The 13543-nt window shown below is 45.2% G+C and overlaps 1 pseudogene; it reads right to left on the bottom strand.

Moving 5' to 3' along the window:
- Window positions 1-285: 285 nt before the first annotated feature.
- Window positions 286-13455, bottom strand: LOC110512599 (annotated as a pseudogene).
- Window positions 13456-13543: the final 88 nt, after the last annotated feature.

Here is a 13543-nt window from a genome sequence, read left to right as displayed (position 1 = left end):
GGTCACATCCTCAGGAAAAACACCTAAACCTAATAATTTCACAAGAATGGCAGCAAGGACAAAGATCCTGGCCTGTCTATAAGGTCTTTATTCACTTCCCTCCAGAGAATCCTTTGTGACATGATAACAGGAGGGGGAATTCAGTGAAAATGTTTTGGATTAAATTAGACTGTCAGCTTTAACTTCAGTATTTTTCATATTAGGTGAACCGTTTAGAAATGACAGCACTTGGGGGGGTTGCGTTTCAGAATATTTTGTGTCCAATAGAAATGAACTGTCATTTGAGTCACTTATTGTAAATAAGAATAGAACATTAATATGGATTCTACCATGATTGTGTATAATGATAAGTTAGGCACAAGTCATGTCTAAATTTCTCATTCGTAATCATGGTGGCATTCACCCGATATGGATAAAAATACCTTCAAATTAAATCTAAATGTCTGCACTTTAACCTGTTGTCATTGTATCATTTCAAATCCAATGTGCTGGAGTACAGAGCCAAAACAAAAGTCACTGTCACAATACTTTTGGAGCTCACTATTTTAAGAAATGTTGTAAAAGGGGACGGAGAGAGGTTACACCATTCTTTTGAAGTTGTCTATGGCTTCCGTTGCTCCGTCTGGCTCTGTCGCAGCTGGAAGAGGGTTAGAGAGCAGGATCACAGGTCACCACACACTTCAGAAGCTGCTGATAATATCACTTTACAAGCAGAGCCAAGCAAAATGTCTTTACTGTGGGAATGCCCCACTTTCCAAAACCTGAGTAATAACATTCTCTCCCCCTCCTTACCTTCTCAGCATCCAGATCCTGTACTTTAACAGGCACCTTCTCCTTGTAGTCACTCTTCTTCATAGTCAGCTTGGCCACCTCCTTCTCCAAGTCTATCAGAACCTGGGAGAGAGATTGAAAAGGAAACGTAGTTGTAGAAACAGATGTCTGTTTGGCACACAGTCATCAGATGACTCTGGCTAACAGTATACTAATCACAACACCGAATAATGTGCGGTTGAAGCCTGTAAAATTTACCTCTTACCTTGAGCATGAGGTGGACGGTGCACCTGTCGGAGGCAATGGCCACAGCACAGCCCCGGTGGCTGGGACGGGCTGGATGGTCTGGGATAGAGACAGGGTCTGGATCTGCAGACTGTACTGCTCCACCAGAGACATCGTCTCACTGTCTATACACTGGAGGTAGCCTGGGGAGGGGGTTAGGGCTATAATATGGTTATGAGAAGTGTTCTTTCTAGTCACCGAAGTAGATAATCATGCCAATTCTGACTAAATCATACACCCTTGCTATAACTAAGTAGTAAATATGGTCATATGAACTCACAATCGGCATGTGTCTTGGTCAGATTGTAGTCGGCCCTGAGTACGGTCATCACAAACTCCATCTGACGGTCCACGTCCTCACTATGCCAGCAGAACTAGAGACCACACAGAGATGACGGTCAGACAACCTCAAACCACAAATTACAGTCAACACAAACCACAGGGCATATTATACTGACATACAGTGTACTCAGTGTATCAATATAAAATTCCGTCCCTCGAATCTCTCAGTCTCAGGGTAGGGCATGACATGGATACTAGCGTGGTCATCCTGGGATCGTCGCCGTGGCAACCTCTGGTAGAGCTCCTCGCCTACGAAGGGCATTATGGGAGCTAGGAGACACAGGCCGGTGAACAGGGTCTGTCTGCAGACGACAGCCTGGCTCTGAGACCCACTGGCTTCACACTCTCCTAGAGGGGTGAGGGAGGTAGAGAAGGGGTGGATGGAGGTTGGGAGCAGGAAGTTAAGGAGTGGCAATATATTAATCCCACACACACACACACCACCCTCACAGACAAACAGACTCACCAGATAGATGTCACAGAGCTCGTAGAGCCAGAAGTTGTAGATGGCTGTGGTGATAGCTGGGAAGTCGTAGGCCTGGAACCCTGCATTACACAGACCCACGACGGGACAGAATCCACCGGTCTGACACGCTCTCCTCCCCACACAGCTGACATGAGGAGAATTGGACATTTTACAGAGATATAAAACTAAATACCATGTTATCATACAAAGACACGTATTCCCTCTATCAAATTAAGAGCATTTTCTCTAAGCAACTTTATTTTCCTTCATTTACATGGGCATGACACTGCAGTAAGCACACACTGAATAGATAGGTCTCTCACCTGGGCTTTCTCTGAAGGAACAAAGTTGCCTCCCAGCGTTCTCATGGCAAACTTCACAGCATTCCACAGCTTGTTACAGAAATTACGGTAACCAAGGATACGATTCACATCCATGTCAATGTCCCTGCCTGAGAGAGTTAGAAAGGGTAGTGGTGGTGGGTACATGGCATGCCAGCCACACCACTAGATGGCAGTAGTGAGTGGTGTACCTTGGCTGGTGTAGGCACACAGGGCGAAGCGGAGGGCATCTGTGCCACACTCTGGGATACCAGTGGGGTAGTCAGACTGCTGTCCCTGCTTGGCCTTCTCTACCTCTACTGGGTCCAGATTACTGTCCTGCAGCTGGGCGTACAGACCCTGCACACACACAAAGAGTCAGCAGAGACATCTCTCTGTGTCCTGGTGCTTCGTTCTAGGTCCTTAACCACATTTGCATGACACTTTGATTCAACGCAGCAAGAGACACTGTTGGTTCCTCAATCCACCTGATATAGTAAGAGTATGTGCTGCCTGTCCCCAGAGCCCTGTATAGCAGTGGTCACTAACCGGACAATCTTCAAGGCATTCCTAGTCAATCACCAAAGAAAAAGGCCATTCAGATAGCTCAAATCACCATGCCTACAGCTTCCACGACCCCGGTTACAGCAAAGATCCAAACCTACATGAGAGTTCATAAAACTATGACCACAGAGAGACTGTCACAGAATACAGCAAAGAGCTGCTGTTTTTATGAGTGAGTTCATGTCAGAGTGTATATTCAGTACTGTCAATGCTACTTTTATTCAACACTATTACAACAACAAAAAACGCACTTCTCCCTACTTCCACTCGTGCTGTAATGAATTAGTAGCCAAGTGTCTCGATAGCCCTGCATTTGTATTATTATTAGCAGCTCATCATGTCCATTTTAATATTGAGGAATAGAGCAGAGATGTGAGAGACGGATCCTCTGCTGCTCTCTCCCTCCCCTGAGACTAATGTAGTGTTCAAAACCACAGGGAACTCGGAAGAAAACGAGATCTGACTGGGATTTTTTTTTTCTAGATCACTGACATGATTTGACCTCTTCTTCAGTTGTCTTGAAAGCACCAAGACCATTAGATAGATGCAGGTACCATAGTCCAGTAGAAAAAAAAAAGCTAATTATTTGCAAATTATCTAAATTTATGCTCAGTTGTGCCTCGCAAGTACTGCTCAAACTGATCTATTTTGTTAGCAAAGCTAGAGTTTTCTTAATATAATATGGTCTGAGAATGACTATATTGGCAGGCCAGGCATGTAGCCAATATGCTGTGATAATGTATTAGACCTACTGCACAAACCTCATTCCTACAGAATAGTTTTTATTAGGTTAAATGTAGTTTATTTTCCTAAATCATAGCGGTAGATATCGGCTTGCTTTTTGACTACGAAAGTGACCTTGACTCAGAAAAGGTTGGTGGCCACTGCTCTAGAGGGCTGACTCAGCTCTAGGCTTGAGCGATACACCGTTTATACCGGGGTATTTCAGCTGGGGGGCGCGTGCTACGCCACTGCTTTTAACTATAAGTAGAACTATAAGAAACCTAAGATGTGTCAAATAAATGATATCTAGATCAGGGCTCCAGCTATACATTTGGTTCACTAACTTTCTAGCTGTGGCAAGATCAAGCGTCTTGGTTACAGCTTATTGGTTATATTCAATCCCCTCCTGGATCAAGAGCCCTGTTGCTTAACTTGTTTTGTGCCCCTTGTGTGCATTTCCGGTAATACTCTATACCCTTGCATGGTACAGAAACGGTATGACGGTAAGAACATGTGGATTCCTCCGAACCCTACTTAGCTCAGTTTGAGGGAGCAACACTAGGAGAGACAGATAAAGGGCCTCAATAGAGCCTGGAATAGCTGCTTAATAAGCAGACAGTACAACACCCCCCATGGGAGCACGGTGTGTTACCTCCAGAGAGATGCCTGTGATGACGTCCAGGGGGTCGATGACGTTCCCCAGAGATTTGCTCATCTTCCTCCCGTGGGCGTCCCTCACCACCGCATGGAGGTACACCTAGTATCAAACACAGCCATTACCATTACTACACAGCCATTGCCATTACTACACAGCCATTACCATTACTACACAGCCATTACCATTACTACACAGCCATTACCATTACTACACAGCCATTACCATTACTATACAGGCTGTCCCCACTGTAATCAATGACATGCTACACTGGTCAGAGGCAGCAGGTGATTACTTCCAAATGAACCATACTTCTTTGAAGGGCAGCTTGCCGGTGAGTTTGAGGCCCATCATCACCATGCGGGCCACCCAGAAGAACAGGATGTCATGACCTGTCTCCAGCAGGCTGCCTGGATAGAACACACTCAGGTCCTGGGTCTGGACAGAGAGAGGAAAACCTGTATTACACACTCAGGTCCTGGGTCTGGACAGAGAGAGGAAAACCTGTATTACACACTCAGGTCCTGGGTCTGGACAGAGAGAGGAAAACCTGTATTACACACTCAGGTCCTGGGTCTGGACAGAGAGAGGAAAACCTGTATTACACACTCAGGTCCTGGGTCTGGACAGAGAGAGGAAAACCTGTATTACACACTCAGGTCCTGGGTCTGGACAGAGAGAGGAAAACCTGTATTACACACTCAGGTCCTGGGTCTGGACAGAGAAAGGAAAACCTGTATTACACACTCAGGTCCTGGGTCTGGACAGAGAGAGGAAAACCTGTATTACACACTCAGGTCCTGGGTCTGGACAGAGAGAGGAAAACCTGTATTACACACTCAGGTCCTGGGTCCGGACAGAGAGGAAAACCTGTATTACACACAGAGGGTATCACTCACTCAGCTCTAGACACATCTTACCCACACATTCAATATCGTCAAAACAGGAACTATGGAAAACTTATGTTAACTTTAATACACACACAGCCTCAGACACACACGCACCCACACACACAGCATCACCTCGTTGGGCCAGCCGAAGATGGAGAAGGGGAAAATACCAGAGGAGAACCATGTATCCAGGACATCCTCATCTGTAACACAGGAAGTGAACAAAAATCACTGGGCAGAATACTCCATTCCACTGTAAATGATCATCATTTGAGAGAAGATCTTACCCTGTCTGAGGGTGACCTTGTCAGTGGAGACGTTGAAGCGCTTGGCAGCTTTATCTCTGGCGTCCTCCTCTGTCCTCCCACTCACCCAGTAATGACCATCCATGTCCTGGAGGACGAGCAGGAAGCCAGAGAGATGGGACATGGGTTGTTAGGACAGGTGTGACTTAAAATGACACAGAGGAGATGAGAGAGAAACAGATCTCACCTCTCCTGGTGTGACTGAAGGGTCGTTCACAGTGACAAAGTAGGCTGGGATCCTGTGACCCCACCACAGCTGACGAGAGATACACCAGTCCCTGGGAGGGAGGGAGAACGAGAGATGGATGAGTTCAAGTGAATATGTAAGAAATAAGAGGGTGAGGAAACCTGAGCACAACTGGTGACAGATGAAACACTAAAGAAGAAAAGGGGTTTGGTGCTGGAGTAGAGGTGCTCCCTGTTTTTAACTAGGGATCTAACCAGGATCTGTAATTGATTTCTATAATGGAGTGTGTGGCGTGTCACCTAATGCGTAGAGAGATGGAGCACATTAAAGAGTAGAACGGGAAGGACAGCGAGGAAAGAGAAAGACTGATGACAAAAGAGGTATAGAGGGAAGAGGAAAACAGAACCAGAAAGGAGATGGAGGTGATCGAGTGATAGAGTGAGGGAATGGAGGGGATAGAGGTGATGGAGAGAGAGGAAGGGACTGCGAGGGAGGGGTGCAGAGTAAACCTACCTGATGTTGTCCAACCAGTTGAACCAGGTCTTATGGTGGTGGTCTGGGATGATTTTGAGTCTTCCCTCCCGGACCGAGTCAGCTGCCTGCTTGCCCATGTCAGCACAGTCCACATACCACTGAGGCTTCAGCAGGGGCTCCACTATGTCCTTAGAACGACTGGGGAGGAGAAACACACTCACATTCAATACTATTCAAAACCATAACTTTCTCACTAACACGCTCCCACACAGACGTGACCACATTTCGTCCACTGATGCACGTGAAGCTGAAAAAAGGAACGCACATTGACTAGACTGTGTTGATGTGCTCGTAATGTGGACTGATCGTAACACACCTGCAGACAGGCACCACCATGGGGTTGTCTTTGGACTCCTTGAACTGGCCTCTGTCCTTCAGAGCCTGTAGCACAGCCTTCCTTGCTTCGAAACGTTTCATACCCTGAGAGAGCGAGAGATAAGAGAGAGAGGAGGTAGGCAGAGAAAAACAGAGAGGAAGTTACCTCACAGATCAACAAGGAGGAAAAGGAAAAAGAAGAGTGACAACACACCACAACTACTAAGACAGCATGAAGACAAGATCCAGTGAAGAAGTAGTGGGAGTGTACTGTACCAGGTGAAGAAGTAGTGGGAGTGTACTGTACCAGGTGAAGAAGTAGTGGGAGTGTACTGTACCAGGTGAAGAAGTAGTGGGAGTGTACTGTACCAGGTGAAGTAGTAGTGGGAGTGTACTGTACCAGGTGAAGAAGTAGTGGGAGTGTACTGTACCAGGTGAAGAAGTAGTGGGAGTGTACTGTACCAGGTGAAGAAGTAGTGGGAGTGTACTGTACCAGGTGAAGAAGTAGTGGGAGTGTACTGTACCAGGTGAAGTAGTAGTGGGAGTGTACTGTACCAGGTGAAGTAGTAGTGGGAGTGTACTGTACCAGGTGAAGTAGTAGTGGGAGTGTACTGTACCAGGTGAAGTAGTAGTGGGAGTGTACTGTACCAGGTGAAGAAGTAGTGGGAGTGTACTGTACCAGGTGAAGTAGTAGTGAGAGTGTACTGTACCAGGTGAAGTAGTAGTGGGAGTGTACTGTACCAGGTGAAGAAGTAGTGGGAGTGTACTGTACCAGGTGAAGTAGTAGTGGGAGTGTACTGTACCAGGTGAAGTAGTAGTGGGAGTGTACTGTACCAGGTGAAGAAGTAGTGGGAGTGTACTGTACCAGATGAAGTAGTAGTGGGAGTGTACTGTACCAGGTGAAGAAGTAGTGGGAGTGTACTGTACCAAGTGAAGAAGTAGTGGGAGTGTACTGTACCAGGTGAAGAAGAAGTGAGAGTGTACTATACCAGGTGAAGAAGAAGTGGGGGTGCACTGTACCAAGAATGGAGCCGGCACGTTGATGAGCAGGCCGTTCTCATCCAGGATGTTGATGAAGGCCAGGTTGTGTCTGTTTCCAACCTCATAATCATTATGGTCATGGGCTGGGGTGATCTTCACAGCACCTAGTGGAGAGAGAGAGAAAGGTTCCGTACATCTCAACCATACAAACTAACAGTATCCCACTATTCCTTGGGTCACCAGACTAGCCCAGGACAGACACATGGCCACACAGCATAGTTAGTACCTGTTCCAAAGTTGATGTCCACAAACTCAAACACAATGGGCATCATCCTGTCACAGAAGGGATGAAGCACCACCTTCCCTTTAAGGTGCTGAGAGACACAGATAAACCAAAACCTGTTAGTTCTCAATTAGAATGCAAAAACATTCATCAAAACAACATTTTAAATGTTTTTTCCAAAGAACGCATGCATTGGAAGGTTGTAGAGACGGCAGGGTGTGTGTGTGGGTTGTAGAGACCTGGTATCTGGGGTCGGCAGGGTGGACGGCCACAGCAGAATCTCCCAGCATGGTCTCTATACGAGTGGTCGCCACAATCACCTCCTCATCTGACAGTGAGACATTTAATAAGAGAAGACAGAAATAGAGGGAGAAAAAATGGAAGAGAGCAATTAACATAATTGACAGAAACACTCAAGATAAAGCCGTGTCCCTGTATCTCCCCAGTCCAAAATGACTCTCCCCTTTCTCTCTGTCTTACCTGATACCTCTATCTTGTAGGAGAAGGAGACCAGTACTCCAAACTCCACTTTGTCCTTGCAGCAGAGTCCTGCCAGTCAGCTCCTTCTTATCCACCTGGACAATACAGCATAATGAGAGTGTTCATTATGGTATGCAACAGAATGGATGTTTCAAAAACGGTTTAAAACATTTCACAACAGAATCATACCTCTATATCCGAGATGGGAGAGTTGAGGGTGCAGGACCAGTTGACCAGCCTCTTGCTCCTGTAGATCACGCCGTCCTCATGCAGACGAATGAACGCCTCCTGGACTGCATTGGACAGTTTCTAGAGAGGGAGTCACAATAGTTTAGTGTTGGGAACATTACAACGTTAGTAAAGGCTCAGTCTAGACATAGTACTTTATGTATTAGACTAATAAAGCTCTCATAAGTTGTCCAGGATGACACAGTAAGAGGTGACAGGTAATGTAACGTAAAGTGTGAGGTAATGTAAACGATAGTAAACTCACAGGGTCCATGGTGAAGCAGGCTCTGTCCCAGTCCAGAGAGGAACCCAGCTTCTTCAGCTGGTGGTAGATACGGTCTCCCTTCCTACAACACAGCGCAGGGAGGAAGAAAGAGAGGAACTCTAGCTCTTATTTTCTCTTCTATTGTTGTTCTTTCTTTTGAAACCCTCTCTCCTTCCTCTCCCTCCACTCACTCGTTCTTCCACTTCCAGACCTCTTGGATGAACTGGTCTCTCCCCAGGTCGTGACGGCTCATGCCCCTCTCCCTCATCAGTTTTTTCTCCACCACCACCTGGGTGGCGATGCCCGCGTGGTCACAGCCTGGGTTCCACAGGGTCGTCTCGCCACGCATACGATGCCTGGGGAGAGGGAGGAAACAGGAAATGAACCATCATACTGCGATAAGGACAGAACTAGATTACAGCACTCCAGAATGTTGAGAATGGGACAAGACATGAATATTGAGAATGGGACAAGACATGAATGTTGAGAATGGGACAAGACATGAATGTTGAGAGAGGTGAAGAGAAAAGTGGGACACGAAAGCAAGACAGCAGTCATGAAAGCAGTCATGAAAGCAAGACAGCGAGAGAGAGAGACGGCTAGAGAGAAAGAGAGTGTGAGAGGTTGGTAGAAAGAATATAGAGTGAGACTGGTGAAAGGATGTGAAAATAAAAACTGTTCGAAAGGGAGAGAGCAGGTTGGTGTAATCAGATAGAGAATCCCATTACCATCTGGTCAGACAGTCCTGGATGGCATTGGTTAGGGCATGGCCTAAGTGAAGAGATCCCGTCACATTGGGCGGAGGGATACACATCATGAACACTCCACGGGGATTCGGCTCACTGATACTCTTCCGCTGAAGAATATAAGAACATCACATAATAGCTTGATTATGACCTCAGCCATGGGCTGGTTAAATGTCACATTTCATAAACTATGAAATACATAAAGAGAGTGACAATCTCACCCCGTACTCAGGTTTGAAGTATCCCTGCTTCTCCCACCAGGAGTACCAGGCTGCCTCCACGTACTGAGGACTGTACGAGTCTGGCAGGGGGCTCAGGACATCTGACACAGGGAGAGATAGGAGTTTAATATGCACCACACACACACACAGACTTGAGTATAATAGAGAGTGGTGGATTATACATGGATAATAATAGAGATCCTATTCAATTATTCCAATTCCCAATTCTATGGTTAATAAGCACCTTTTTTCTCTCCAGGAGGGGTGGGGACGTCGTATGAGATCACTCCCAGGTCCTTCTTCTCTGGTTTGGCCTTTTTCTGGAGAGAGACCAGAATGAGACTGATGAGACCTATTGGCAAGACACTTACTGAAAACTGTAAAAGGAGTAAAAACTGTAAAAGGAGTATACTTTAAGGATCATCATCTTGTTGGGTTCCAGTTGATCCACACAGCAATGGTCTTTGCAACAGGGAAAATGAGAAATGAAACCCGCCACCTGTCCATCTTCATACCTCTGTCGGGGGAGCCAGTTTCTTTTCTTGCTTTTTCTTCTCCTCCATCTTCTTCTTCTGTTGGAACTTCTCCAGCTTCTCTCTGCTTTTAGCCTCCTTCTTCAGCTGAGCTTCTGTCTTTGGTTTGCCTGAGTGAGAGAACACACTTCTGAGAATAACACACACACACACTCAAACAAACCCAAGCTGACACACTCACACGCTGCTATGTATCCAGAAAATAATCCTCTAATGTAACTAACTGAAAAGATGCCAAATGTAGTGAAAACAAACGGGTTTGCTATTCAGCTTGACAAGAAGACACCGTCTCACACAAAGAAACTAGGCCAGAATTTCTCTTACATTTGCAGGTTGCAAATGTCATCATCTCAAGCAACTTTGCAGGTATACGAGTCAACTCACAATTATTATAATTGTTTTATTGCATACAATACACAATCGAACTGAAGCCGTTTGTCATTTTATTGATTCCATATTGTTTGCAAATTCTTAAAAGCTACAACGTAACTTTTTGGGCGACCCAACCAAATTCACAGAGAAATTTGTGTTATAGATCTGCCATTCTCATTGAAAGCATGTCTAAGAAGTGGTAGATCTGTTCTACATTCACAATTTCTATGCTGCATGTTCTCAAGTTTAGTTGTGTCTTTTACTTTCGTTTTTTGTACACCAGATTCAAACAGCTGAAAACACAATATTTTTGTTTATGGAAAATATATATTTCACAGTGGTTTAGATGGTACAGTGATTCTCTACACTATACTTGCTTGTTATATAAACTGAAGTTAGGCGCACTATTAGAATCTTGGCAACCAGAAAATGGGGGAGCAATTTCTGCATGGTGCGTCTTTAACACATACTACCAGACGAGTTTCTCACAGTCAAAGACACGGCCTAAGCCTCTTACCATTGACAGCGTTGGCATCATCAGTTGGATTAGCATTAGCAGCAGGAACAGGAGCAACGCTGGGTCTGGGTGTGACGGGCACCATCTTCTCACACAGAGAGATCTGTCCCAGGACATTCACAAACTGTGACTGGTTGACACAGGTCAGAAACCACCTGGTCACGTTCGTCAGGGCTCTCCTGTTGGATGGCTCCAAGGCCTAGTATGACATAATAAAAGGAATGTTATTGGAGTTCAAACAATGTGAAACAGGAAGATCTTACATTGGATGTTGCATGCAATTTCAGTCGAGTTGCTTTGCGTATCACCAACGTTGCTTGAGATGATGTCACTTGCAATCTGCAACAGAAATTGCATATGGATTGCTTTGTGTGACGTCAGCTTTACAGTTCAACTGGGGTGTATTCATTACGCCAATTCTGTTGCTAAATGTTTTGTCTGTTGCAAAACGTTTTGCAAGAGAAACGGTTTCCTCCAATGGGAAAACGTTTTATACAACGAAAACGAGTGTTTCTATAGGACAAACGCAGTTAGGCCCCCCATTTTGTTCTGCGTGCTCCATTTGCTTCCATTTAGTTCTTAAACGGTAAACAGGTTCTGTTGCAAGACGTAATAAATACACCCCAGCAGTCACTTACCAGACAGTCTGTTAACAGAAGACAAGTACTTTCACTTCTTCCTAACTTTAAAGAATGATGAGGATATACATATAAGATAAATGTTAACAAAGACTTGGCTCACGTATTTGAAGGGCAGGAGTGCTGCTGTTGCCACAGCGATGTCGGCCAGAGTGAGGCTGTTTCCCACCAGGAATGTTCTAGACTCCAGGTTCTTATCTAGAACGTTTAGCACGTGCATCATCTCAGCATGAGAACTCTGCTGAAGCTGCATGGAATCATCAGAATCAGATAAAACAATTGGTAATTTGGTAATCAACAATGTTAACACAGGAATTTGTCTTGGGCTGTGTTATATTCCAGATTAGTGTTCCCTCTACTTGCTTTGTCATTGTTCAATCACTCCCATAGTCCAATTCATTTGAAATTAAGCATATATTCACCATTATACTCCTATTTGTGTTTGTGACTGCATGGGTTGCTGCCAGTGGTGAGACCCTCTCCCTCACCTTCTTATCCACTCCCATCACCCCCAGCAGTAGGAACACCACGCACAGGACACAGGAGTCAGCTCATTGTCTGCAAAGCTGAGCCACTGCCACACCTGGCTCTCCTGCTTAGCATTCGACCCTATCATCTTCCCCTGAGAGGCTAGGTACCATGCAACAGCAATGGCCCCAGAGAGCACCTCACCTCCCCCAGAGCCCAGCACCAGGCTGGGGCGAGAGCACAGGGCCAGGGAGGCAGGAGGGTCCTCTATGAGTGTGCAGGGCCGAGAGGGGCAGAACTCTGCAGCGACCAGGGCCATGAGGCTCCTGAAGTCATCAGGGTGGGGGGAGATGTAGAGCGAAGCCATCCCTAGGAAAGGGGGGAGAATGATGACGGAGATGGGTATGTCAGACAATATAATGGCTGGCAAAATATAACGCTTCATGAAATAGTACTGACTATTGGATGCAAACCACTTCACAAGTCATCCAATCTCAGCTAAAACTAGCAGGCTAGCTACATAACAGTACCGTTACTGTTTTGGGCATGTTTGTTTATGCTAACTTAAGTTATGCTATCTCTTGCAGGTAACAAACGCTAACTTTAGCTAAACATATGGTAAGTAAACACAGTTCCACAAACAGAGATGTGCAGATAGCTATGCATCGACTCATGCAATATTTTCTAGTGCAACTAACCTGTCAAACAGAAAAGACATGCTAGCTAGCTAACTTAACCATTAGCGGACGAAACTCTACTCCATGGTGAAGGAAGTTTATTGTAAATTATATGTACCCATTCATTCTTGAAAAATATAACATAGCTAAATGCCTTATGAACTTCGGACAATGGTCGTAGCCCATCAGAACCCAACATATAAGCTTGTTTCACTCCAATGTTTGTAACCAAAGTAACGTTAGCTAAATGTAAACAAACACGGTATAGCCTAAAAAATGTTAAAACTATCATGTTGAGATCATGAATGGTCAGTCCTTGCATCCATAGCTCCATCTATGAATTTGAGAGTTGTTACACTTCACCAGCCTTTTTACCGAAAAAGTGGTAGTTATTCGCCTGCATGGACACCATTAATTACGTACACAAACTTTTGATATAATACATCATTTTAAACTAAATGGCAATTGCAAAAGTTGTCCATACCTTTGAATGAATAAGAAAGAGACGTCAACTCATGAGTTCCAGATAAGCAGTGTAAGTAGTCGGCCGTCTTACGCAATGTTGCGCTCATGTTTGGTTCGAAGGACGCTTTGGTCAGATTCATTTCTGCCACATCAAGGCGGCCTGTAAAAATGCCTTTTCCAAATTGACAATGACATTTGTCCATACTCTCAGTCAGACCAATTATTGCAGTGTTATGAATGTGCAAATTAAAACTATCCAGCTTTAAGGCCAAATATATGGATAGACAAATGAATAAATTGCATTAGTCTGAG

This window comes from Oncorhynchus mykiss, chromosome 3, assembly GCF_013265735.2.
Source record: "Oncorhynchus mykiss isolate Arlee chromosome 3, USDA_OmykA_1.1, whole genome shotgun sequence".
Classification (NCBI taxonomy): Eukaryota; Metazoa; Chordata; class Actinopteri; order Salmoniformes; family Salmonidae; genus Oncorhynchus; species Oncorhynchus mykiss.
This window is presented reverse-complemented; position numbering and strand designations above follow the sequence as displayed.